At 64.5% G+C, this 21,218-nt stretch overlaps 1 protein-coding gene across 1 annotated transcript in view; it reads left to right on the top strand.

Moving 5' to 3' along the window:
* The window catches only part of LHPP (phospholysine phosphohistidine inorganic pyrophosphate phosphatase), a 108,170-nt gene that overhangs the window by 85,608 nt on the left and 1,344 nt on the right, over nucleotides 1-21,218 (top strand). The window lies entirely within an intron of this gene.

Below are 21,218 nucleotides of genomic sequence, written 5' to 3'. Positions count from 1 at the left end.
AGGGTATCAAGCTGGCTCTGTGTCCCCTGGGGACCACAGGAGCGGACAAGGAAGTCATGCACCCACACACAGCTTCCTGGGTGGCCGCTGCTGTCCAGGAATGCAGGGTCTTTTCCTCTGTCACTGCTTGGCACGTCCAGTCCATCTGGGTGGGGAACAGGCACCCTTCCCATTGTCCCAGCCTGCAGCTAGAAGCTGGGGTGAGTTGGTCTTGTTCAGGGTCACCAGCAGGCAGCAGAAGAGGGTGGTGAACAGAGCCCTGAACTCCGGCCCCGCCATGGGACTGCGGCAGGGGGACGGGGTCGCTTCGATCAAGACAGTCACTTTCCACCTTCAGAAACCAGAGAAAGCCAAGGCACCACAGTGCAGAGTGCCCCCTGCTGTCAGAGGGCCGCTGGGGGGCGGGCCCCGGGGAGGCCGCCTGCCCTGGGCGGCCCGCAGAGCCAGGCGTGGCTGCTGGGCAGTGTTTGTTGTGGGCAGTTGCCATGCGTCTCTGTGAGCGAGGCCCAGGGACAGGTGTGGCCAAGCCGGTGATTCCCAGCCGGGCCTGGCCTCCCGGCCACACCTTCTCCAGTTACCTTAAGGGAGCCAGGCCCCGAGGCGGGCACAGCTCCGTACTCTCCAGATCCGCTCCCCACACCAGCACCCCTGGGGGGCAGGCCACTTACCTGTCCCCCGGGGAACCTCTGCGGGGCGACCCGGTGTCACCAGCACAGTTGCCGAGCTGTTGCCTCGAGCAGGCAGTGTGGAGTAACACACTGAGGCCTTGCGGAATGTTGGCACTGGCTCGGACCAGCCTGCAGCGTGGTTGTGCACACACGACCCTGAGGGCCATTCACCCGTGGCTTATGGTAGCTGGGGTCGGTGAGGTGGAGGGACTGACGCTGAGGACGTTGGCCAAGGCCGCACGAGGGTTTCCCCACGCCCTCGGAGAGCCAGTCGGCCAGCCCCTCTGCTTCTGCCTTTCGTGCTTGGCTGCCCCGGAACCCCAGCAGAAACTTGGCCGGGACCCTGTGAGGCTGGCAGTGGGAGGTGGTGGGCAGCTGAGCTGTTCCCCAGACAAAGGAGGCCAGGAGTCGGGGTGAGCAGCCATGCCCGGAGGCCTGTCTGGGGTTCATGTTGGCCACCCAAGCTCTTTCCATTCTGTTCCCTGCACTTTGCCCAGGAATGGGGCCCAGGCTCCCTAGCTCAGGCCCCTGTTGCCAGCTGGCTGTGCCCCTGCCCCTGCCCCACCCTGTGTCAGCAGAGCTGCCGCCCAGAAGCGGGCGCCATCAGGAGGCCTGCACTTCCTCAGCTCACCTCCAGAGGGCGCCCCCCAGGTGCCAAAGGAAGCCCACGTTTCCGTGTGAGCACAGGTGTTGGGGGAGTGAGCAGTGCAGGGGTGGTGAAGGAGAACCCCCTGGGGCTCCAGAAACTCACCCGGAGGGCACGGAACTCCACCTCCATCCGCTGATTCCCCGCATCGTCTGGGGCGCACTCCCTGTGTGCCAGCCCTCCTTGCCTGGCAGTGGTCGGCAGGCCGTGGTGAGCGTTTGTTCCATGAAAGAGGACGCAAACCTGAGAAGCGAAGGGCTGCAAGTCCCTGCTCCGCCGCTCGCTGCTTCTGCCGCTCTCTCTGCCTTTACTGCACACACTCGGGCTCCGTACCCTGCACTCATCAGCGGGCATAGACGAGACCAGAAAGCACACGTAGAGGCCTGGCACACAGCCACGCCTCACTGACGGGCGCTGTGGGTGTCAGATAGCGCCTGGCGGTCTGCTCTGAGTCCGGTCATCCCCAGGTGCCCACTGGGCCGCGATCGGGCTCCACTCGGGGCAGAGCCGTGGCTATGTGGGCTCCTGTGGTGTCTCGGTCTCTGGCCCTGGGGTCAGAGGTCTCAGCCAGCATTGGTGGGTGGTGGCTTCCATGTCCATTCCCCCCTCACCCTGTCCCAGGTCCCCCTGCAGCCTCTCCCCCACCCCCCTCTGTGTCCCCTGCACTGTCACCTCCTCAGACTCGTGTCCCCGAAAGTGTCGTCCCAGAAGCTGGCCTGCTGGGTGTGAGAGGGAGTAGGGCTGGGCGGGGGAGTGGAGAGCAGAGGGCGGAGCTGGGGGTTTCGTAGTCAGGGGAGTCCAGGCCCCCTCATGCCCCCTGTGTGCGGTGCCAGCGAGCAGTGGGTGATGAGCGGAAGGTCTGAGCCACAGGGCTGGGCCCTTACCCCTTACCGCCTGATCCGGGACTCTCGGGCATGGCTTGTGGTGTCACTCTGCTCTCTCAACACCCAGGCTTCCGGTTGTCAGCTGCCGAGGGTGACTTCATGTGGGGGCTGGTGTCGAACAGAGCTTCTGGGAGCCACTGCTGTTGTTACTGTGGAGCCCTCCCCCTGTCTCTCCTGGTCCCTGGGCTCGGCCTGCCCCCTGGATGGGCCACTGAGTACCAGAGCACGGCCGGGTCTCCCTGTGCCTGTGCCGGGACCACCTGGCCGGTTAGGATCCAGAGTGCTCAGGTGCTTCCTCCCCAGTGCCCTGTGGGGAGGCAGAGCGTCCTGAGAGCTTGCGTTTGGTGGGCAGGGAGACTGCGTGGCGGCCAGCAGCGCCTGCCGAGTGTCTACTCTCTGGGCGTCAGTGACTGCTGCTTCACCCTTACAAACCCCAACGCAGGCTCCGTCGTCCCACCTGTCTTAGAGCTGGGGGAGCAGCAGCCAGACAGGCTGCACAGCCGCCCAGGGGTGTGCGCTCACCGGAGAGCTAGTGGGTACCCGGCCTGTGCTCCTGACCCCACGCATGTGTCCCGAGAACTTGCAGGGCGGCTCAGCCATGCTGTGCCCGCCAAGGACTGGATGTGGCCTGAGCCAGCCCCGCCCCCTGCACACTGAGGCACCTCCCACCCCTGGCCCCCCATGCCTCCTTCCCCCAGGGTGACCTTTTCTTCAACACAAGCTGTCCTCTGCTGTGAGCCCACCCTGAGAGTTTATGGGTCCCCAGGCGACGCTGATTGGCTCCATAAACTGTCACTCTCCAGAGACCGCCTCCCCAGGCAGAGGCGGAGGCCAGATGGGCAGGTAGCAGCCTCTCCAGAGACAGTGGGTGGCTTCGCGGGCCTGGCCTTATAAAGTGTCACCCTGTGGTCTTCCCTGGTGGGAGACAGTGACTGGCTCCAGCCCACCCCACATGCACGCGTGTGCATGCATGCCCCCTTCGCCCCATCATCCCCTCTGCAGCTCGGGGACCTGGCTGTAGTGGTGCTGGCTTGAAGGTAGTTACTTAGCTCCTCTTCCTCCACGTGTGGCGATTCGCCCCTGGGGTCCGAGCCCCCTGAGGAGGAGTCACGTCCAGCCCCAGTCCTGGCAGGGCAGGCCCATTCCTTAGGGCTGGGCTGTGCCGACTACCAGCCGGGCCTGGGGGCCGTGCCCAGAGCAGCCCAGAGCCCTGCCTGTCTGCCCAGGACACGCAGGGCTGCTCTTCCTGCCCTGGCCCCGCCCCTGCTCTCCCAGGCCCCCTCCTTGCCAGCCTGCCTTGGGTCCCAGGGCTTTGGCAAGGGGAGGACGGCGCAGAGTCAGACATTGAGGGGCTCTGTGCAGAGCAGGTGCCCCATACCCACTGCACTCTTAGAGCTGGGGGAGCAACAGCCCCGCTTCTCCTCATGGGTGACATGGAGGACAGGTCCCACTCCCCCATGGCGGGGTAGGGAAGTGGTTGGAAAGGCTGTGGCTGAGCGCTGGGGGCTGTGGTGGCACAGGTACCCACTGGCTGCCCTGTGCGGCAGACGCTGGCCGAGTCTGAGAGCACCTGTGCCTTTCCCCTTGCACCAGCTGCCTGGGGCAGCCCGGCACCCAGCAGGTGCTGCCGGGAGGCACCTGTTCTGTCAGGGCCTTTGGGAAGAGAGCTCTCGGCATCCTTGAGGCCTGTTGTGGCCTCAGCCCCACCCATCCCAGGCTGCTCAAGGCCTCCATGACCAAGGGCCACCATGGGCAATGGGGTTCCGCAGGCCGTGAGTCTGGGAAGTGCTGGGCTGCGAGGCTGACATGCCCTTGACCTTGTTCTGGGTCTGGCCTGGGGTGGAGACATAGGAGTCCTCGGGGCAGGTGTTCCTAGCTAGGCAGTGAGGAAGCGGGAGTCAGGACTGGCAGAGGAGGACAGCGCTCCCCTGCTGACGCCTCCCCGGAGTACGCCATGGGACTGGTGCTCAAGTGCCCTCCACAGCAGGAGGCCCCACCCTACCCCTGCAGCCCATGGCCGCCAACAGTGAGCTGCTGGGAAGGAGAAGAATCAGGGCTCTGACGGGTGTCCAGCGTCCGCCACGGGACTCCCTGGTCACACGGGGCCCAGAGTGGCCAGGGAGGAGGCCAGAGCCACACTGGAGTACTTCAGTGCCGGCCGGCCTGCCTCTCACAGCTCAGTCTTGTCCACGGGCGGCAGCGTGGGACGTGTCTGCATACGTGCTGGCTTTGCTGTAGCTCAGCTTTCCCCAGACCTGCGGAAGGCACAGCGTAGCCACAGCGGGCCAGTTACGTCCCTGGCTCTCAGGTCAGCGCTGGGGCCTTTCATTTTAACATTTTTACTTATTTATTTATTTATTTGACAGGTAGAGTTACAGTGAGACAGAGAGAAAGGTCTTCCTTCCACCGGTTCACCCCCAAAATGGCCGCCACGGCCGGCGCTGCACTGAATCGAAGCCAGGAGCCAGGTGCTTCCTCCCGGTCTCCCATGGGGTGCAGGGCCCAAGCACTTGGGCCATCCTCTACTGCCCTCCTGGGACACAGCAGAGAGCTGGCCTGGAAGAGGGGCAGCCGGAACTAGAACCCGGCGCCCATTTTGGATGCCGGCGCTGCAGGCAGAGGACTAACCAAGTGAGCCACGGCGCCGGCCCCAGCGCTGGGGTCTTCTCCCAGCAGACAGTGGAGCAGAAGTTCAGCCCGCGTGCCGGCAAGGGGAGCTGTGGCTCCCGTCTCGTCGTGGGTCTGGCTGCCCCGCAGTGCGCGTGTGCGTTTCTGCCGGCTGCTGTGGTGGGGAGGAATTCTGTCCAGGGCCAGCGCTGTGGCACAGCGGGTTAATCCGCCGCCCCCTGTGATGCCGGCATCCCAACTGGGTACCAATTCAAGTCCCAGCTGCTCCACTTCCAATCCAGCTCCCCACTTATGGCCTGGAGAGCAGTGGAAGATAGCCCAAGCACTTGGGCCCCTGCACCCACATAGCAGACCCGATGGAATTCTAGGCTCCTGGCTTTGGCCTAGCCCAGTCCCAGCCATTGCAGCTGAACCAGCAGGTGGAAAATCTCTGTCTCTCTGTGTCTCTGTCTCTCTCTCTCTCTCTCTCTCTTTCACAACTCTGCCTTCCAAATAAATAAATCTTTTAAAAAGTTTGCGTTCCCGGGCCGGTGCCGCGGCTCACTAGGCTAATCCTCCGCCTAGCGGCGCCGGCACACCGGGTTCTAGTCCTGGTCGGGGCGCCGGATTCTGTCCCGGTTGCCCCTCTTCCAGGCCAGCTCTCTGCTGTGGCCAGGGAGTGCAGTGGAGGATGGCCCAGGTGCTTGGGCCCTGCACCCCATGGGAGACCAGGAAAAGCACCTGGCTCCTGGCTCCTGCCATCGGATCAGCGCGGTGCGCCGGCCGCAGCGCACCAGCCGCAGCGCACCAGCCGCGGCAGCCATTAGAGGGTGAACCAACGGCAAAGGAAGACCTTTCTCTCTGTCTCTCTCTCTCACTGTCCACTCTGCCTGTCAAAAAAAAAAAAAAAAAAAAAAAGTTTGCGATCCCAGTACTTGCCGTGTAGTGCAATAGCCAAGCTCGTGCAGTCGGGAGGTTGTATGACGGCGCCCGCCAGCCGTGCGGCGAGCACAGGCCTCCTTCCGTGAGTGATGGGCGCGGGGCCTCCACACAGTCCCCACGGAACACTTGTCCTGCTGCTGCCTGGGAGCCCTCGGCACGCACTCTGCCCCCACGCCCGTCAGTTACCCGGAGTGCAGGCGTTGCCCCCGGCCTGGCGTGTCTCCTCACTCCCTTCCTGCAAAGGTTTCGAATCTAAGCAGATCTATTAGACGTTTTGTATATTTTCTGTCTTGCCTAAGAATTTCTTTTGTAATTATAGTTAAGAAGGTATTCTTGTGTTTTTTTTTTTTTTTTAATTCATTAATTAAATTTGAAAAGCAGAGTGACGGTGTTCTTCTCTCTGCTGATTTACTCCCCGTGTGGCCTCAATGCCTGGGACTGGTCCGGCCCAAATTCAGGAGCCTGGAACTCCATCCGGGTCTCCCATGTGGGTGACAAGAGTCTGCGGGCCGGCGCTGCAGCTCACTAGGCTAATCCTCCGCCTTGCGGCGCCGGCACACCGGGTTCTAGTCCCGGTCGGGGCGCCAGATTCTGTCCCGGTTGCCCCTCTTCCAGGCCAGCTCTCTGCTGTGGCCAGGGAGTGCAGTGGAGGATGGCCCAGGTGCTTGGGCCCTGCACCCCATGGGAGACCAGGATAAGTACCTGGCTCTTGCCATCGGATCAGCGCAGTGTGCTGGCCGCACCGCGCTGGCCGCGGCAGCCATTGGAGGGTGAACCAACGGCAAAGGAAGACCTTTCTCTCTGTCTCTCTCTCTCACTGTCCACTCTGCCTGTCAAAAAAAAAAAAAAAAAAAAAAAAGTCTAGGTGCTTGAGCCGTCACCTGCTGCCTCCCAGGGTACAGATCAGCAGGGATGGGGATTGGAAGCAGGGCCAGGACTCAAACCCAGGCTCTCTGAGTGGGATGGGGGCGTCCTGGGCCGCGTCTTCACCTCTGCACCGAACCCTAAATGTGAGAAGAGTTTTACGAGATGCAGCTCACGCATCACACCATTCGCCTGCAGCGCCAAGCCCGACGCTTTCGTTCCATTCACACACCTTCACCCTCGGTGGGTTTTAGAACGCTCAGAAGGAACCCTGTATCCTTTAGCCCCCTGTCCCCAGGCCTGAGCCACCGCTGATCTGCTTCCCGTCGCTGTGGGCAGACCTGGTCTGGACGTTCCGTGTGAGTAGGACCACATCCTGCGTGGTCTTTCCTGCTGACCCCGTTCCATCTGCAGCATGTTTCCAGGTGCATCCACATGGTGGCGCGTGTTTGACCCTCACTCTTCCCTAGGCTGAGCTAGACGCCACTGTAGTGGATGGCATTGGGCCTAGCGACTAGGACAGCTGCATCCCGTGTCCGTGTGCCCGGGACAGCAGCATCCTGTGTCCGTGTGCCTGGGACAGCAGCATCCCGTGTCCGTGTGCCCGGGACAGCTGCATCCCATGTCCATGTGCCTGGGACAGCAGCATCCCGTGTCCGTGTGCCCGGGACAGCTGCATCCCATGTCCGTGTGCCTGGGCCCCAGCTCCACCCTCTCCTGACTGCAGTTTCCTGCTAACCCACAGCCCGAGAGGCAGCAGGTGACGGCTCGAGTGGATTCCCTGCCACCCGCGTGGGAGACCGGCTTGAGTTCTTGGCTCACAGATTCCGCCTTGGCCCAACTCAGCTGCCGTGGGCATTTGGGGAGTGAGCCAGCAGATGGGAGCCCTGTCTGTCCGTCCCTCAAAAGGACAGAGACATTTCAAAGGATTCTGTCATGTGGATATGCCACAGTTGTTGTCCACTCATTTGTTGATGGACATTTGGGTTGGTTCTGTGTTCTGCCTGTCGGGCGTGAGGAAGTATTTCTAAGTTTGTGTGTGGACACGTGTCACCCTGTGTCTCGAGCGTGGTGCTCGTTTTCCAAAGCACTCAGCAGCACTTAGTGTTGTGCGTCTGACCCTGTGGGCCTCGCCATCCTTGCGGCCGTGAAGTGGGGGCGCACGGGGTTTCCCTTTGCACTCCCTGATGACGCGAGCACTCGAGCATCTTCGCCCGTGCTTGGTGTGTCTTCCTGGAGAAGTGTCCGTCCAGACCCTCGGCCTGTTTTTCAGTCGGGCAGCTCTCTACTTGCTAGTCGGTGCCTCTGGCTCAGAGAAAATCAATCTTCCATCCACTGGCTTACTCTCCAAGAGGCCACAATGGCCAGAGCTGGGCCAGGCCAAAGCTAGGAGCCTGGATTCCATCTGGGTCTCCGTGTAGGTGGCGGGCCCAGCACTTGGGTTGTCTGCCGCTGCCTTCCCAGGTGCGCTTACAGGAAGCTGCAGTGGAGGTGGAGAACTGGGGCCCGTGTGGGATGCCAGCGCCACAGCACCTGCCCCCACCCTCCCGCCCTTTTATGAAGGCCTGACCCTACTCACAAGGGCTCCACTCTCCTGGTTTTGCCTCCTAAAAGCCCCTGTCCTAGCCCCATCACGCGGGGGACTGAGTTTCAGTCCAGCCATCCTGAGGGCTCTGCCGCCACGGCGGAGCCTGCTCACCCACGCATGCCAGTGTTTTCTGTTCAGTGTCTTCAGCAGTACAGCAGCTGTCAGCGCGTGGGCTTTGCACTCTGCCGTTAAATTCATCAGTGAGCGTCATACTTTTTTTTTTTTAAAATAAATACTTATTTTCATCTACTTGAAAGAGCAAGAGAGAAAGAGAGATATAGATTCGATTCAGATACTGATCTTCCGTCTGAAATGCCCACAACAGCCAAGGCTGGACCAGGCTGAAGCCAGGAGCCTGGGACTCCATCCAGGGCTTCCACGTGGGTGGTAGGGCCCACGCACCCGAGCCATCGCTGCTGCCTCCCGGGGGCATCAGCAGGGAGCTGGATCAGAAGCTGAGTGTCTGGCACGCACCTGTGCACTTGCTATGGGAGCAGCCGCAGCCCAGCACCCGCCCCCTGAGCACTTTGTTCTTTTCGATGCTATTGTAAATGAAATTGCATTCCTGAGAGAGAGAGAGACAGAGACAGAGAGAGAGAGAGAGAGAGAGAGAGAGAGAGAGGGGTGTCTTCCACCCGCCACTTCATGCCCCAAGTGGCCGCAGTGGCCAGGCTGAAGCCAGGAGCCTGGAGCTCTACTTGGGGCTCCCACGTGGGTAGCATCGCTTTCCCAGGCACGTTGGCAGGGAGCGGGAGTAGAAGTACTGGAACCAGTACTTTGATGTGGGAGCCAGCATTGCAGCAGTGGTGTAACCCACTGTCACTGTGTCACACCGCCGGCCCCAGTGTAGACATGTTTTTAAAACAACACGTCAGACTGTTTTTCTTGGGCAAGCTCAAGGCCAGCGTGCCGAAGTCGCAGGTGGTGCAGCAGGTGGACCCTGACGGCCCACCTCCCCCTCTCCTGCCCCCCAGCTGCTTGGTGCAGGCTCCTTGCTTTGCTTCCTTTGCGTTCGGATGAGAGACGGGGAGAGAGAGGGCACTGAGGCGTCTGCTCTGCCTCTTGCTTGAGGCCTGGGGCTGGAGGAGAGAAAGGCCTGCAGGCTCCCACAGCGTGCCCCTTCATGGGAGGGGAGCAGAGGTCAGGGAGAGTAGCCCTCCCCTCAGCCACAGCCAGGAGGGCCCCATGGGGGAGAGAGAGACCCAGCTCAGCACACAGCACTGGCAGTGTCCGGAAGGCCTGGAGAGGCTTCCTGGAGGAGGCGAGGTTTGAGCCGAGTCTGGAGGAATGCAGGTGCACAGCCCACCGCAGGGGAGGAAGCGGTGAGGGCAAGGGGGCCGCAGGTGGGGGAGGGCCACGCGCTGCCACAGCTCTCGGAAAATCTAAGTTAAAGGTATGCTCGTTCAACCAGGGAGCGCCTGGGCCAGCCGTAACGGGTGTACCGGCCCTGTCTCGCACGTGTGAACATGGTTACTTATCTGCAGGCATGTGGGTCCCTCTGAGAACTGTTCTAGGAGGAACTTGGGGGTCACCGGGTGTGAGTGGCATGCTCGGGGGGCCGTGTCTGCCACCTCCCATTAGGGCTGACTGAACAGCTCTCCTGTCGCTGACCATGACCTTGCGGACAGTCGTTCAGCCCTGGCCAGCCGGCCCCAGCCAGCTACGCAGCTGCTTAACCTGTGCGGGGTCTCATGACCCATCTGGGGTGAGTGGGGGTCGGCAGTGTGCACCCCAGCTCGGTCCCCCGTACTCGAGCACAGCTGTGGTCCCGAGGCCCCGAGAGAGGAGACCACGTGGGTACGCAGAGTGGGGGGCGGGGGGAGCAGAGGGCTTTCCACGTGCGGTGCAGATGGGGCAAAGGTGTCCCCGTGCCCTGAGAAACGTCCCCAGCAGGAACGTGATCCAGAATATTCCCCAGCACCGCCCCCCGACCCCAGCACCGCCCCCCGACCCCAGCACCGCCCTCCGACCCCAGCACCGCCCTCCGACCCTTTCAGAAATGCTCATTGTTGGGGGGATCCCCTCCCCTTCAGGAAGCCAGGTCCCCAGAGGCGCCTCCACGAGCTGCTCCTGATCTCTGGACACCCGGGCAGCCTCACCAGGGCTCACAGGCTGCCCGGACCCCGGAACCACAGGGAGGGGCCCTCAGGGGGCGTGGCATGGGGAGTTCCCTGGGGGCTCAGCCAGCAGCCAGTGTCGCCTCCTTTTCTCTGACGCCGGCCCCTGCGCCTCCACCTTCAGCTGCCGGGTTCCATGTAAACACTTCTCTGCCTTCCTGACTCGGTTGCCCCTCTGTCCTCTGCCGCCTTGGAGGCCAGGCCTTGCAACTCAGCCGGCATCCCGGCCACGCCCCCACGGAGCCCTGCACTGCTCTGTCCCCTCCGCATCTGCCTCCGTGGCCTTTGCTCTGGCTGTTCACTCTCAAGTGTGGCTGAAACCCACTCTCTGTTTAAAAAAAAAAAAAAAAGCTAAGAACTGTTTGCTCAGGGGTCTCAGGCTGGCTGCGGAGCCCACAGACCCCACCCGGAGTGGGGGTGACGCTGGAGCATGGACTGCCAGCTCTGTGGTAATGGGGGTGCCAGACCCCAGCAGAGCTGGACTGAGCAGCCGTGCTGAACCCAGGCTCCACCTGGCAGTGCCGCCTGCCGCAGCGCCCACCCTGCCCAAGTGCCGCCTGCCCAAGTGCCGCCTGCCGCAGCGCCCACCCTGCCCAAGTGCCGCCTGCCCAAGTGCCGCCTGCCCCAGTGCCCAACCTGGCAGTGCCGCCTGCCGCAGCGCCCACCCTGCCCAAGTGCTGCCTGCCCCGGTGCCCACCCCTGCCCAAGTGCCGCCTGCCCCAGTGCCCACCCTGCCCAAGTGCCGCCTGCCCCAGTGCCCACCCTGCCCAAGTGCCACCTGCCCCAGTGCCCGCCCTGCCCAAGTGCCGCCTGCCCCAGTGCCCACCCCTGCCCCAGTGCTGCCTGCCCCAGTGCCCAACCTGGCAGTGCCGCCTGCCCCAGTGCCCACCCTGCCCAAGTGCTGTGTAAGTAGGGAGAGTGAAAGGCTAAGGAGGTCCCACCTGTGAGTGGGCGCGAGTTGAGGGTGGGGGCCCCGGAGGCCGCCGTGGGCACAGCCTGTGTCCCCCTCCCAGGCGGGCACAGGGGCCAGCTGGTCTTCAGGTTTCTGTCTGCAGTCACCTGTGCTTTTAAAATGTCATCACATACAGCCTTTTCACAAATGCGTTTGAAGGGCAGAGAAGGAGAGGACAAAGACCTTCCATCCTCTGGTCCAGTCTCCGAGTGCATGCGATGGCTGGGACCGGGCCAGGCTGCAGCCAGGAGCCCGGAGCTCAGTCCAGGCCTGCCATGTGGGTGGCAGGGACCCAAGCACTTGGGCCCTCAGTGCTGCCTCGCAGGGTGCACATTATCAGCAGGGAGCTGGGTCACTCAGACCCAGGCGCTGCACAGTGGGACGTGGGTCTCCCAGGCGGCATCTTAACTGCTACCTCATGCCTGCCTGTGCTTTTTAATTTTAAAAGAATTACAGGGGCAGTGCTGTGGCAGAGCAGGTTAAGCCGCTACAAGGTTTCACAAACACACATACACAAAGGCCCCGGGCCCTGGGCTCGGGCTGCTCAGAGATCCCACGATGCAGGACAGCGGCCTTTCCCAGGGTGACGGGCCATGTCCCGCCGGTTGCTAGCTGCTCCTGGGGTGGGGGGCGCTGGGAAGGGCCTGGGCCACCCTCAGCAGGGGGCAGGGAGCTGAGGAGGGAGGGGCCTAGCGATGAGCACCAGCCATGTGGCCGGTGGAGTGTGGTCATGACCGCAGTGTCTAGGCTTCCCAGCAGGGCGGCAGACAAGCACTCTGCCCTGATGCCACGGAAGCCAGCAGGCTTCTGCCGTGACCTGTGTGTGCAGCGGGAGCTTTGCGGCCTCCCTCGGGGGCGGAGGTGCCAGGCACCTGCTCCTGCCAGCGCGGCTGAGATCCGAGGGATGGCGAAGGCGGCTGGGGCCGCTGCCGCATACGGAGCCTGCGCCCTGGCTCCTCCTCTCTCCGCACACGAGCCGCTCACTTCGGGGCTGAGCAGGGTGTGCATTAGGGCTCTTGAGCCAGCAGCTAGATGGAGATTTCGGCTGTGACGAAATAATGCGGGCTCACCCTCCTGCGGGGCTCCCAGGCTCCCAGGGAGGGTCCCAGAGCCAGGCAGGGCCCCCCCACTCCAGCCTTAACTGTCAGCCGTCCTTGGCCCCTGAGTCCGTCCCCGGTCCGTCCTTGTTCTCCTGACCAGGGCAGGACCTTATGTGCCCCAGGCCGGCCTGCATCCCCGCGACGCCCACCACCGCGGCCCCTCTGGTCTGCAGGCGCCTGCGTGCAGCGGCCCCGCGCCCGGCTGGCTGTGAATGCATCCCTTATTCCTGATGCTGTCGGCCGCTGGGCCCTCGGCGCCTCAGACTGGCGGGCTCAGGGGCTGTCCGCCTGCCAGGCCCAGTCATCGGACTTCATGTTCCAAGGCCAAGTCCTTTCAGGAAAGTTCTTTCCACCTCACCCCCCCTCCCCCCTTAGGAAAACAGCCGTGCAGTCGGCTGCTTCCGCAGGTTTACCCCGTCATGCTTCCCACACAGGAGCGGGGCCAGCTTGGCGGCTCCTTCCAGGTCGGACTCGTGCTCTCCCCGTCTGTCTGTCTCCGTCCGTCCGTCCGTCCTCCAGCCCTGGCAGGGGTGGGAGATGGTGGAGAAAGCATTGCAGAGCTGGCCTTGGCCCAGGAACGCAGCCGGCTGCCAGCTGCCAGCTGCCAGGACGTGGCTGCCACATGTGGCCCCCTGCGAGGCCACAGGCACCTCCCACTTGGGCCGTGGCCTCACTGCCGTCCCCACCTCTGCTCATCGCGGTTAATAATCCTCTTCCCACCCTTTCCCTGCAGTGGGCGGAGGGCGCTGAGTCTGCTCTGGACTTGGCCTGTGTGTCCTGGAGCCCAGGGAGTGTGTGCCTGTGTCAGGGTAGGAGGGGCCTTTCTGGTGGCCAAGGGCACCCCCGACCCACAGCTCTGAGACCTGCTGAGCAGGCAGCTGCCGCGGTGAGCGTCTCCAGGGGCCTTAGGACAGCCACTCTGTGCCCCCTGTAGGGGATGCCCACAGCCCCCACCCAGCCCGTGCCCCCCACACTAGGACAGGACTGGGCAACCCCAGGACAGAAGGTGCAGGAGGCCAGGATGGCATCGGTCCTGTCTGCCTGGGCCTCCTCGGCCCCACAGTCCCCACCGAGCCCCGGCGTGGCCCAGCACTGCTGTCTGCCTGCCCTGAGACTCGTGGGAGGTGACAGCCCCTTCCTGAGCCGGCCTCCTTGCCCACCAAACACAGACCAGGGCACCACCGTGCACAAACCCAGGGACGAGTGGGCTGCCGGCCCCGGCCAGGCCCTCCACCCCAGGAAGGGCGCCCTCTCGTCTCCTGGCTGCCTTGCCGAGACAGGCTTCCTGCTTCTTGACCAGGCCTGAGAGGCCTTGCCTGGGGCCACCGACCTTTCTGTCCCGTGTCCATAGTCCCAGCAGGAGGAATGCCCTCTCCCAGGCTGGCTGTGTGCAAGGAGAGGTGGGGGCAGGGTGGTCACGGAGCAGACCTGGCTGGTGGGCGTGAAGGGCCGCTCCCGGCCTGTGCGTGACGGGGGAGCAGGGGCCAGGAGGGAAGATCCCGCGCCTGCGTGTCCGCCCGCGGAGGGCTTACGGGAAGCAAAGACCCAGCACAGTGGGCTTCGCCGGGAGGTGGGTCCGAGCCTGGGGGCTCTCAGGGTGGGTCTGTGCTGCCCCCTGGTGGAAGAGGCTGGGAGGGCAGGCTGACTCCCACCCCCGCTTTCGCCAGGTTCCTCTGGAAACCCAAGCTACAGTAGAGGCAGGGTGGACGCTGAGCTCCGGAGAGCGGAGGGGCTTGCTCAAGGCCCTGCAGGCTGTGCCGACTCCCGAGTCAGCCCTTCCGCTGCCGACTTTGGGTTGGTTCTGGTCTGGTTTCTTGGGGTGGGAGCTTAGGCAGATGGTGGGTATCAGCTTCCTGCCTTCTCATCTCAGTGCTATGCATTCCCCTCTTGGTGCTGCTTTAGCTGCACCCCAGGTCTGTGGCTGCAGTGGGCAGCAGACAGCGCCGTCCTCGCCTCTCTGCCCTGGGCCTCCCAGAGCCGAGCGACAGCGTTTCCAGCCCACTCGCGTGCGTCTGAGGAGCAGGACTGACCCCGCCTGCTGAAGACCTTTGTTTAGGGACCAGCACGTCCACCTGCCCTCCTCCTCCCCCCCCCCCGCCCCCATAACACGCACCGGCTGAGTCAGCATGCAAGCTTACCTGGAAAAACAAGTAACAGCAGGAAACCAGATGGCTAGGGTGAGGGGCGTGAGCCCTGCGGGACGTGACACCATGAAGCAAAGCCTGTCCGTGCCCTGCAGCGAGGCTGGGCCTGGCTGCCTGTCTCCCCCAGGCAGGATAGCACTGTCGATGGCGTCAGGGCCTGCTCCCCGGGATGTCGGCCCCTTGGCACCCTGGGGAGGAGGTGGCATCGCCTCGTCCACACAGCCCTGTGGCTTGTGAACCCCAGCACCCCAGAGCCCAGCACAGACGGTGAGGCTCAGTGGTCGCCGGCTGGGAGCTGGGCTGAGAAGGTTGAGGGGAGAGGGAGCCGCTGGTGCCGAGCCCGAGCCTTGCCGCTGCCCCCTGGCTGCCGCTGTCCCCGACGGCCCCAGTTGCTTGTCCCTCCCACGCCTTCCTGGGAACCTGGGCCCCAGTCGCCATCGTGTGCCCCCCACATAGCCGGTGGCGCTCTGGGGCTGCTGCAGCCACTTCCCAGCCTTTCTGACGGCCACAGGGCAGGCTGATGGGGGCCGGTCTGTGGCCTCTCAGGGGCTGCAGCAAGTCAAAGCGACCTTGAGTGGCGGTCCTGCAGCAACGCCAGAGAGGCAGCTGAAGGAAACGGGGTCCATCTGGGGCCGCCCCAGGCACAGCGGCCTGCGGGAGCCGGGGCAGCTTGGTGGGGTCCCTGCAGGCACAGTGGGCCCGCGGGAGCCGGGGCGGCTTGGTGGGGTCCCTGCAGGCGCAGTGGGCCCACGGGAGCTGGGGCAGCTTGATGGGGTCCCTGCAGGCGCGGTGGGCCCACTGTGGGGTTGGTGGCCCCCACGGCTCAAATGAATGCCCCCTCCCTGGGCCGCTTCGTGGATTTGCAAGGTGCCGATGCCTGGCCCGTGGCTGATGCTCTGGCCACCTGCAGGTTCGCTGGGGCCCCTGGTTCGTGCCTCAGTTTCCCTGTCTGTAGACAGAGTGGATGAGCACGGCCCCTCCTGGGCCCTGTAGTGTAAGTACAGGCAGGTTTGGAGCCCCTTGGGCACACAGGCCCTGACGTGCCTGTGGGTAGGGGGTCGGCATCTGCCCAGGGCCAGGCTCTGGTCACCTCTCGGGTGTAGCCTGTGCCCCGATGTGAGCCCTGAAGGGTTGCAACCCAAAGACCCCCAGCTGTCGGGTGTGAGGGCTTTTCCCCTTCTGACTGTGTCCGGCCCTGGGATCTGAGCCCAGCCCCCCCCCCCCCACATGTGCAGCTGATCCCGCACCCCCCAGCCGGGATGGGATGTGATGACTCCCCAGGGGGAGGCCACCATGGATGCTGACTGGCTGGCCCCTGGGGGCTCTGTCCAGAGGGACTCACATGACACCTGCGTGTGGCGGGTGGCTGGGCAGGAGGCCTATGTCCAGCTGCTGTGAGGGACCGTGGTGCAGGAGCCACAGCCCCAAGGATACCTGGGCTGACCTGGGCTGACCTGGGCCGGCCTTGCCCTGTACTTGACTGACACGGTCTGCAGAGCAGGTGGCATTTGCCGTGCCCACCCGGTATTTGGCTCTAGACTGGCCTGTAGGCACCGTCCCACAGCTGGCGAGCTGCCAGGCCTTGGGTCTGCTGGACTGGAGGATGACCTTGACCTTGCTGCCTCGTCAGTCCTGCCCGTGGGGCCGCAGGCGTGCAGCACCAGGAGCCCTGCTGTGTATGTCCCCATGCAGCGCTGCCATGGCCCCCGGGAGCCCCCAGGGTTGGCGCCTGCACCCCTCTGTCCCGGCTCCCCGCAGCTCGCTCCTGTGCCCGCGGGTGTGTCAGGCAGGCGCCTGCCCTCCTCCTGGCCACAGCTGTGCGGGGCAGGTGCACTGCGCTAGGACCCGCCATCGCCTCCCTTTCTGCTGGCAGCAGCACTGCCGTGACCTTGTCATCCCTGTCGCTCCTCTTGGGTTCAGCAAAGCTGTGGGCCACAGCCCACGCTAAGTCTGCACACGGGCCAGTCTGCAGTTAGGAAAGATGCCTGGACTGGGCTTCGAACTTGCTGCTCTCTGTGGATCTTTTTTTTTTTTTTTTTTTTTTTTTAAGATTTATTTATTTGTTTGAGAGGCAGAGAGAGGTCTTCCACCTGCTGATTCACTCCCCAAATGGCTGCAACAGCCAGGAGTGAGCCAGAACGAAGCCAGGAGCTTCTTCCGGGTCTCCACATGGGCGCAGGGGCCTGAACACGGGCCGTCCTCCACTGCTTTCCCAGGCACGTTAGCAGGGAGCTGGATCAGAAGAGGAGCAGCCGGGACTCAAACAGGCACCCACGTGGGATGCCGGCACTGCGGGCTGGGCCTTTAACCTGCTGAGCCACAGCACCAGCCCCTCGCTGTGGATGGTAACATCACCAGTCCAACAGCCTCAGCTTGCCGCCCAGGGGCTCCACAGTGTTTGTCGAGGTGGGCATTTAGCCCAGGGGTTGAGGCGCTCACATCCCACACCTGAGGATCTGAGTTCAGTTCCCAGCTGCGGCTCCTGACTGCAGGCCCTGGGAGGCAGCAGTGTTACTCAAGTCCTTGGGTCCCTGCCGCCCACATGGGAGACCTGGATTGGGTCCCAGCTCTGCGTTGGCCCCCGCCCAGGCTCGGTGGTCCCAGGTGTTTGGGAAGTGCGCCAGCAGACGCAAGATCTCTCCTCTCCTTCCCTCCATCTCTCAAATAGAAGTTTGTGGAAAGATGGAATTAAGATACACGTACTGAGGGCGCACAGAAATGCAGTCCACGCCCACTTTCTCCAGAGCACAGTGCCCGTCCTCTGTGACTGGAGCCGCGTGATGCCGCCCGGCACGGCCGCGGCCCCTGTCCCGGCGGGGTGGGGGTAACCCGTGAACCGCAGTGCCCACGGCAGCCGGCCTCAGGAGGGCTCGCTCAGGGCTGGGTGGGGACGTGTGGGAGCCGCTACAGCCCTGCACCCGGGTCCCTGTCGGCCCCTGGGGTCACTGCCTCCCTCTGTGAGGGGCCCACGAGTGCCCTCAGTTCAGTTAGGAAGTGACAGGCCGTCAGTCGGGACCCTCGGCACAGGGCGCTGGCGCTCGGCGCTGGCGTTAAGGTGTTTGGTTTCTCGTCTGGTTTGAGGAGGACAGGCCTGCCTCTTCCTCTCCACGTGAACCGCTCAGGCCCTCTGGGCCACCACATGGGCTCCTGGGGTCACCCTGCAACGTGGGGGGGGCCGGAGGGGCCGGGTCCTGGAGATGAGGAGGGCCCCCCTCCCAGGGGCGTCCTCAGAGACAGGGTGTGTGCAGTGTTGGAGCTAACGCTAAACTCCTGCAGTGCGGCTTGTTAGACGCGGGCTCGGAAACCCCGCCTGCCTGACTCCTGGGACTTTGTGGCCAGCCGGAGCCCCGCCAGCCCACCCCAGGCCTGCGGCTGCTTCTGTCTCCTGTAGGAGGCAGGAGAGGGGAGAGCCCAGGGCCACCTAGCCCCCCTCCTGGCAAGCGGCGACAAGGCTGCCGCACAGGAGCGAGCACACCCGAGCCCGACACTGCGTGGCTGGCTCGCCAGGTGCTGGGAGGACAGGGCCCCAGGCCCGGCTGGCTGTCTTGGGGCCACGTAACAGGCGCCACAGCAGAGGGTCAGGGGCCTGCACTCTGGGAGGAGCAGCCTCTGAGCTGCTGCAGAGCCCCTGCTGGGCCCATGGCCCTCCCCTCCTGGCCCTTCCCGAGCCTCCCCGACCGTCTTCCCCGGTGCAACCTGCAGAGTTCCCCTTTTCGCTTTGGCTGCCAGGGAACGCTGGGCTCGTTCAGTTCAGTTTTGTTTTTGGCTCAGAACCCCAGGCCTCTGTTGCGGGTGTTTCGGGTCTTCCTCGCTGTGGTATGGAGCCCCCCTCTTCCTGCGAGTCTCCTTAAATACGACGCTGCCCTTCTAGGCCACCGGGAGGCTGTAAAAACAACAATAGTGGAGACTGAAGCAGGGCTCCTCTTGGGCGCCGCGCGTCCCTGAGCTCACACTGCATGCGTGGGTCCCCTCGCGTGTGCTCCCGTGTTGCCCCCCCCCCCCCAGCGCGCCTGCGCCCCGAGTCCCTTCCATCTCAGGCGGGCGCAGTCTCCGCGCTGCTTCGTCTGGGGTCCTCAGAGACAGATGATGGAGACACGCTTGTGCCTCTCGGTTGGGTCTGTGACCAGGAGCCGGGCCTCGCAGCCGCCGCTGTGTGTACGTGGGTGCAGGTGCGTCCCGGCGCCGTGGGCGCGTCCACCGCCATGCGCGTGTCCTGGTGTGGGCGCGCCCCTCTGCCGCCGTGGGTGGCCTGGCCAGGGCCCAGTCCTCGCAACGGGGCGGGGCGTCTCCACGCTGGACGTTGGGCTGGGTGTGCTGAGAGCCCACTGGACCACTCCCTCAGAGGGGCTCGTCCTGGGTCTTTCCCTGGAGCCCTGCGAGCCGGTGGCGGCTGCATGACGCTAAGCTCAGACTGTCCCTTCCCTGGAACCAGAGCTCCACGTGTGGGCCCCTAAGCAGCATCCGGCAAAGGGCAGCCTGGCCCACCGGCGTGGGGACCGTGACACGGGAGAGCTCCAGGACAGGGGATCGGGGACCAGCGCGCTCTGCCGCGTGGAGCTCCCGGGACCCTTCCATGGCCCTGGCCCGGGTTTCTTCACCTGTCGCCGGGGAGTTTGATGCCCTAGGCCCTGAAATAGTGGGACCCCAGCCACCCCGGGACCATCAAGGGCCAAGCTGAGCACCAGGGAGGAACTGGGGGCCCCCTCTGAGCCCCCCCCCCCCCGTGTTCCTGGGCCACCCAGGGAAAGTTCGGAGCAGCCCTGTGAACAGGTCTCAGGGCTGACTGGGCTGGACGGCGGTGTCTCCCTTCCCCCACAGGGCCTGGAGGGAGAGGGGCGGGCGCAGGTCAACTTCTGGGGCCTCTTGGCGCTTGGAATCCACGCTGCGGGGCTGGGCTGCCCTCTCCAGGCTGAGCGCACACCAGGTGCTCACAGTGCCGGGGCTCTGCTGCTCTGCCAGCTGCCAGCCGCCGAAGGGTGAATCCAGGCCAGGCCGCTGGCTCCCAGGGGGCCTGGACCAGGCAGCTCCAGCCTCAAGTCCAGGTGGTGAAGGCCACTCACCGTCTGAGCGGCTGCTTTGTCGGCCCCAGGGCGCGGGCGGCAGCTCCAGGTCCCTGGGCGCGTCCAGCCCGTGGCGAGGCCCCAGGGGACCCAGCTGCCTCCTCTGTCCCAGAGGCCTGCGGAGTGGCCCGTGTCATCAGGTCGGCTGCCGGGACTTGCCTGGTGGCCTGCCTGGGCGCCCAGCCTCCGTGTTCTGGCCAGAGCCCGAGGAGACAGTTGGGCCTCAGGACCTGGCCACGTGCTCTCCAGAGAGCAAGCCCAGGGCAGGTGTCCTCTGGGAGCCAGAGCCCCGTGAGGACCCTGGTCACGAGCAGGCCCGTTCAGTCAGCCACCAGACTGTCTGCCGTGCCCACGGCCACCTGCCCGAGGGATCTCGCGCTGTCCTTATCTGCCCACCCACTCGAGCACCTGCCGTCCCCCTGCTGGGGCCACGCCTGGTGCCAGCTGCATCCTCCGAGCTGGGGGAGGGGCCCCTCACAGCTCCACTCTCTAGGTGAGAGAAGGAGGCTCACCGGTGGCTCCCTGCTCAAGGTCACAGAGAGGTCAGGGCCAGCCCAGGCCCCTCTGCCACGCCCACCGAGGGAGGGCTTCTCTCCCCTGCCCCCTACAGGAGGCCCTGTGTGGTTCCTGGGGAGGCCAGGCCCAGAGGCACAAGGAGGGAGGGAGACCCTGTATCTGTGTGAACCTGTGGGAGTCTCGGGGTGTGACAGCTGCAGCGGGGCAGGTGCCCAGAGCCTGTTGCTCTGGGGTGCCCTTCCCGGGACACCACCAGCCCCTCGGGAAGCTCCCCCTCTTGTGTCCCAGATGCCTTGCAGGGCCCCCCTGCTGTGTGTGAACTGCAGGGGTGAGGGATGCAGGGTGAGCCATGGCAGGTGCCCCATGGGGCTCAGGAGCACAGCGGTGGCGGCTGTGCCCGCCGGCAGACCGGGTTCTGTGGCTTTGGGAGGGGGAGGGGTGATGAGACCTTGAGTAAGCCCTTTGCCCGGCCTCAGTTTACCCCTCAGGGCTCAAAGCCCCCGGGCCAGCGAACTCCTCCTGCAGGAGAGGCTGGGTGCTTCCAGCTGAGGACGGCTCAGCAGGGGTGAGGCTCAGATAGCTCGGCCCTGCCCATGAGGTGGGGAGGGGCGCGCCCCCAGAGGCCGCAGGGCAGGAAGACAGAGCTGGCTCTCCCGTCCCTGGTGGCGTGCTCCCCGACAGCCCACTTGTGTGGCTCTCACGGGCGAAGGTGTCTCTGGGTTGGGGGGCTCTGAACTCCACCCCACTCGTAGTTTTGACGGTGTCCTTGAGGGAGGCAGCCGGGGACGGATGAGCCAGCGTCGCCACAGGGGGTTGGAGGTGGCACTGGAGGCCTGGTCTGCCTTTGTCTGGGCCCCTGCGTTGCCAGCGCCCCCTGCTGGCCCATCACCATGGCAGCCTGGTCCACTGTTGGGTGGGAGGCAGGCGGGTGGCTTTCTTGTTTCCACAGACTCTGGGGGTGGGGGCGCTCTGAGGGAGGGGTCCCCCAACCCGTCCCAGAGGCCAGGCTGCCAGTGGAGGCCGGCACCAGACTGCCCCCATCCCGCCTGCTCCGGACTGGCTGTCCTGGTGGGAGCCCTGAGTCCATAAGAGGCTCCGGCCAGTGGATGTCCCTGTCCTTGTCCTTGTCC

The sequence above is a fragment of the Oryctolagus cuniculus genome, chromosome 15 (genome assembly GCF_051225735.1).
Source record: "Oryctolagus cuniculus isolate XC-2025 breed Fujian yellow rabbit chromosome 15, ASM5122573v1, whole genome shotgun sequence".
Lineage (NCBI taxonomy): Eukaryota > Metazoa > Chordata > Mammalia > Lagomorpha > Leporidae > Oryctolagus > Oryctolagus cuniculus.
The sequence above is the reverse complement of the archived record's forward strand: the minus strand, read 5'-3'. Positions and strand labels throughout refer to the sequence as shown.